Source organism: Ranitomeya variabilis, chromosome 1, assembly GCF_051348905.1.
Source record: "Ranitomeya variabilis isolate aRanVar5 chromosome 1, aRanVar5.hap1, whole genome shotgun sequence".
NCBI classification, from domain to species: domain Eukaryota; kingdom Metazoa; phylum Chordata; class Amphibia; order Anura; family Dendrobatidae; genus Ranitomeya; species Ranitomeya variabilis.
In genome coordinates this window covers 738414895-738420894 of record NC_135232.1, presented here as the reverse complement: position 1 = coordinate 738420894, position 6000 = coordinate 738414895, and the positions used below count along the sequence as shown (strand labels likewise).

The following is a 6000-nucleotide window of genomic DNA, read 5'->3' as shown; positions in this document are numbered from 1 at the left end:
GTTTCTCCTAAATATTTTGCTTATCATGCAAGCGGTGGCTTGGAAATGAGGGCTAGTTGTCAACAAGGAGGATGTGAAGACATAAGTCAACACGAGTGGAAGAACTTGCATCATATGACACCCCACAATGTGTAATATGTATATCAGACATCTGAGGGAGCTCCGGGAACAAGAGCGGAGGTACAGGAGACGTAATATATATGGTAATTTATTATATATGTACTTAGACTGATATTTGCTCTCAGGTGGGACACGACCAGTCTATCATCCTGGAAAATTATCTTCAGTCTCAAAAAGTTGGAAGACACAAGACTGATGTCTGGAGGGGGACGACAAGGTAACTACAGTGTAATTTTGCAAATTTGGGGTCATGTACATTTTTCTAAAATCTTGTAAAACAGTGGTGTGCATGGGGCCGCTGCAGGGACTTGTTGTGATGGGTGACAGGGTTGGTTTTATATTTAAGCTACTTTTCTACAGTCAGGTTACTTATCTACAGGGCTAGGTCAGCAAGCTCAAACTTTGTCCTAAGTTAAGGAACACTTCCAATGTGCCAGATCCTCTTATTCCGGTATGATGAGCTGTCGTGCTTCACATTTGGCTTTGCAGATGGCCCTGTGTGATCCTATTTGATCACCTACCTAGGCCTAAGGCTAAGCGAAACATACACAGTGCACTGCAGCCTTGCAGCGCTGGTGTCCTGGGTTCAAACCCCACCAAGGACAACATCTGCAAAGAGTTTGTATGTTCTGTCCATGTTTGTGTGGGTTTCCTCCGGGTACTCTGGTTTCCTCCCACATTCCAAAGACATACTGATAGGGAATTTAGATTGTGAGCCTCAGCGGGGACAGCGATAATAATGTGTGCAAACTGTAAAGCGCTGCGGAATATGTTAGCGCTATATAAAAAAAAGATTATTATTATTATTATTACACCAGTGTCTTGGTATTAAGACTTTCTAAAATGACAGGGTTCGGTCTGCTACCTGTTTCCGGTCTTCCCGAACCTCTGCTACGTGTGTCCACCTGAAGCTTCCAAGATGTCTCTTTTTCTGCCAGAAGCTTCCAAAACCTCTGTTATTTGTTTCTGGGCTTCCAGGACCTCTGCAGCATTTCTGCCTGCAGCTTCCAGGATGTCTCATGTCCACCTGCAGCTTCCAGGTCCACTATCCCCTGCGATTATAACTGCTATGTTTTCGCTTGTGGCTTCCAGGCAGTGGCGTAGGAAGGGGGGTGCGGGGGGGGGCGGGCCGCCCCGGGCGGCACAATTCCGGGGCGGCTCCGACCCAGAGAGGAGGAAGAAGAAAAAAAAAAAAAAGAGAGACGCGGGCCCTTTAAATCTTCGGGCGCCGCCACGACCAGGCCCCCCCCCCCGCTGGCATTGGGCCCCCCTTTAATACTCACCTCTCCTGGTTCCTGCGGCAGCTGCAGCGTCTTCGGCGCCCTCTGACTCTGCGACGTCTCAGGGCAGAGGGTGCGATGACGTCATCACTGCGCGCTCAGCCTCTCTGTCCTGAGCGTTGCAGAGCCGGAGAGACGCTGAGTGCACGGGACCTGCGCTGGGAACGGGAGAGGTGAGGATTTTACTATTTTTTTTTTTTCTTTATGTCTGACTCAGACAGACTGGGGGCAATATGCTGGAGACAGACTGGGGGTAATATGCTGGAGACAGACTGGGGGCAATATGCTGGAGACAGACTGGGGGCAATATGCTGGAGACAGACTGGGGGCAATATGCTGGAGACAGACTGGGGGCAATATGCTGGAGACAGACTGGGGGCAATATGCTGGAGACAGACTGGGGGCAATGCTGAACACTGGGGCAGATTGCTGGACACACTGGGGGCAATGCTGGACACTGGGGGCAATGCTGGACACTTGGGCAGATTGCTGGACACTGGGGCAGATTGCTGGACGCACTGGGGGCAGATTGCTGGACGCACTGGGGGCAGATTGCTGGACGCACTGGGGGCAGATTGCTGGACGCACTGGGGGCAGATTGCTGGACACACTAAGGCAATGCTGGACACACCGGGGGCAATGCTGGACACACCACTGGGGACAATGCTGGACACTGGGGCAGATTGCTGGACACACTAAGGCAATGCTGGACACACTGGGGCAATGCTGGACACACTGGGGCAATGCTGGACACACTGGGGCAATGCTGGACACTGCGCCTGTGCGGCCGCCCTGCTTGTGAATCCCAGCCCCGCACTCTGCGTAATGCATAACACACTGTGGGGCTGGGATTACCAAGGTGGGTGGCCGCACAGGCGCAGTCTGCAAGCCTGGCTGTGACGACAGAGCTCTCTGCGCCTGCACCAAACAGCGATACACAGCGCAGGCACCGGATTTCATGGGTAAACAGTGCTGAGGGGGCGGTGCCCGGCGTTGAGTGACGGCAATGGGGGGGGGGGGGGGCGCCAAACTCGGAATCAGCCCCGGGCGGCAAAAGCTCTAGCTACGCCAGTGCTTCCAGGATGTCTTCTGTTCGCTTGTGGCTTCCAGGATGTCTCATGTATGCCTGTGGCTTCTAGGATGCCTCCTACCACCTGTGGCTTCCAGCACCTCTGCTACGTGTCCCTTGCAACATCCAGGATGCCCTTGTCTGACAGCAGTCTTCCAGGACCTACGGTACCTATTCCCAGTCTTCCAGGACCTTTGATACCTGTTTCGGCACTCATGTCTGCTTACTCCAGTACCTCTGCTACCTGTTTTGCGCATGCCTAACCTGCCTGCTGCACCAATGCCCACGTACCCACCTGGACCTTGGGCATTGATGATCCACTTCACTTAGTGATGCTAACACAATGACCCTTTAATATGAAATGGTCAAGGTGAAGACTGTGTTTTTCTATTAAACCAACAGATTCTTAGTTACTGTGGAGACCCAGCATTGTGTCTTAATTAACCAGACAACTATTTTTAAGCAAGAAGAATAGACTGTTATCTGTATGTTGGCTTTTGAATTTATGTGTTGGTCAAGAAAACAGACTTGTGCTTGGGTAAGCCTGTAATATTGACATTTCATATAACATATTGTGCTCTTATCTTTGATGACTAGTGATGTTTACCGATATGCTAATTATGCATTGTGTAGGCCAGATAGTTTGGTTACTTTGAGAACAGAGGAGGAAAACTATGCAAACAGATTAAATAATCAAGTAATGCTACTTGATCTCATCTCCATTCTTACCCTTTATGTCAATACTGAATGAAGGACACTTGTTAAGTATAAAAAGAGGTTACATGCCACTATGGAGAGAGAGAAACCGCTAGAGATTCTGCCAAGATATCCAAACATCCAGGGGACCCTACAGGAATTGCTGCCAATTCATCATGGCTCCATGACAAGGATCTATCATTCTACAGGAAGCAACCTAGGGGACCTCGGCCCTGTCTGGAAGAATACAGATCTGCTCCATTGACCATCACTGAACCATGGATACGTTTGGAGAAAGCCAGGATTGGGAACCACCGGTCACCTGGCTCCATGGAGATGTTTGGAGAAGCTAGGTTGTAACCTTTGGGTCAACTGGCCTTGTACCTCAATGGACTGTCATCTTCTTAAGCTTGTCGTTACCTCCTTTCTGTGTGATTGCCACAGGTGGGGTAGTCGACTCTTGGAGCTCTGAAGTAACAGCTACCATTATCCTGACGAGTCAGCGGAAGAGAGAGACTCTGTAATGTGCACCATCTTGGGGTATTTTGCTGGGACTGTTATACTTGTTATCTGCCTCTTTTGTGGTTCAATAAAGCATTTCCACACTGATTCACCCTCACCCTGTGTTGTCTGAGTAGCGTTATGCTCACGTTAAAAGGAGAGCAGGCATTTGGCGGGACGATCCCTGGTCCATGTGGTTCCGGCTAGCAGACTGGGGCACCTGCTGACCCCCTTTTCCTCCCTGTGTCTGCACAGTTACATTTCTTTTTTTTTTTTTAAAGTGCAAAATTTTCCTCGGCTACCATTCAAACTTTTTAGAGTAATACAGCAAAGAAAAGACAGAAAGGAGGGGAAAGGAGGGAGATGCAACTGCAGAATTTCTTTCTCTCTGTGTCTCGTGAGGGGTGAATGAATAAAAGTCAACTAACTATCCTCATGTCACACAAGGAAGAGCCTACACATTGAACAAGCATGGGAAGAGGAAATATGGATGAAAGGTGGATACATTGGAAAGTTACTTTCTTTATTAAGGCTATTTAGCATCAGCGCAGCAAAGTCCATCTTTGTCACTGGTAATGCCAGCTGTTTCAAAGACTCTGCTGGAAAACATCCTAAACCTGGTATTTGGAGGGCTGCACTTTTTATTTTATAACAAGTACATGGGGCATTAAAGTGCCCCTGTCAGCAGAATTGTGCACAGTAACTACAGACAGTGTCAGGTCGGCGCCGTTATACTGATTACAATGATACCTGGTGATTAAGGGTATGTGCACATGTTGCGGATTTCTTGCAGAAATTTCCTGAAGAAAACCGGAAATTTTCTGCAAGAAATCCGCATTTTTTTTTTTGCGTTTTTTTTTGCGTTTTTTTCGCGTTTTTTTAGCATTCTGCAAGCGTAATTAGCTTGCAGAATGCTAACGTTTTCCAAGCGATCTGTAGCATCGCTTGGAAAACTGACTGACAGGTTGGTCACACTTGTCAAACATAGCGTTTGACAAGTGTGACCAACTTTTTACTATAGATGCAGCTTATGCAGCATCAATAGTAAAAGATAGAATGTTTAAAAATAATAAAAAAAATAAAAAAAATGCTTATACTCACCCAGACATCTCCTCACCGGCGTCCGTTCCTCTTCCTATAGCTGGTCTGTGCGCACAGGACCTTCCGTGACGTCACGGTCACGTGAGCGGTCACATGACCGCTCACGACCAATCACAGGACAGTGACATCATCGGCAGGTCTTTCACCGCACACCAGCTACAGGAACCGAAGCGACAGCGTGCAGTGGAGGCGGGAAGACATCGAGGGTGAGTATATCGCTATTTTTTATTTTAATTCTTATTTTTTGACCAATTATATGGTGCCCAGTGCGTGGAGGAGAGTCTCCTCTCCTCCACCCTGGGTACCAACCGCACATAATCTGCTTACTTCCCGCATCGTGGGCATAGCCCCGTGCGGGAAGTAAGCAGATCAATGGACCCCTAGGTGTGCGGAATCCCCTGCAATTCCGCATTTTAATGAACATGTTGCTTTTTTTTCCGCGATGCGATTTTTTCGCGGAAAAAAAGGCTACATTTGCACAAAAAATGCGGAATACACTTAAAATAATAGGAGGCATATGTAAGCGTTTTTTTCGCGTTTTTATCACGTTTTTATAGCGAAAAAACGCGAAAAAAACGCGAAAAATACTTAACGTGTGCACATGGCCTGAATCCTTCTTGTGGTTGTTCTTTAATCTTTATTATTAGTTTTGTGATTCTCGTGCCCTAAGGCGGGGTTGGTGCAATCTGGTGCTCTGATTAGATATTCATATTCCAGACTTGAAGAGAGCACAGAAGTCAAGGAGGAGGGAAGAGGAGGGGAATGCAATTGCAGAATCTCTCTCTACGTGTCTGTGACTATCTGCTGCCAGAGGGGAGGAATAACTAAAGAATAGAAAGATTGGATTGGCACAAACCATCTTCATATCCTCAGACGAGCCCACCGCTCAGCAAGCCGAGGAAGAGGATCGATGGGTATAAAAAAGGCAGAAAGAGGAAAAAGACTTCTTGCTCTGCATCAAAGCCATGATCATGTGTTTTTTTTGTTTGCAAATGCAAAGTGCAAACAGTCTGTTTTTCCCAGTGGCTTTCAGATATTTTCCTTTAAGAAATAACCACTTGATACTTGGAGGCGACTTTTTCCTTGCATACATTTTCTGCCTCTAAAAGCAATTTATTTCTTTTAGTGGTGAGAGCCTCTTCTCCAGCTGTGCAAACTGATCTCTACGCTGCAAGATGAGAGCCATTGCCTGACGTTGGGTGCGTTGCGCTGGGGTCATCTACACAGCGGTAG

General features: G+C 47.6%; 1 protein-coding gene across 3 annotated transcripts in view; it reads left to right on the top strand.

The window, feature by feature from the left end:
* Positions 1-251: 251 nt before the first annotated feature.
* Positions 252-6000, top strand: part of EXOC3L4 (exocyst complex component 3 like 4) — a 161057-nt gene continuing 155308 nt past the window's right edge. The window contains exon 1 of one of the 3 annotated variants that reach the window (XM_077268891.1): positions 252-337. The gene's annotated coding sequence lies outside the window, so the exon portion shown is untranslated. The remainder of the gene's footprint in view (positions 338-6000) is intronic. The other 2 variants (XM_077268909.1, XM_077268900.1) reach the window with 2 other exon arrangements.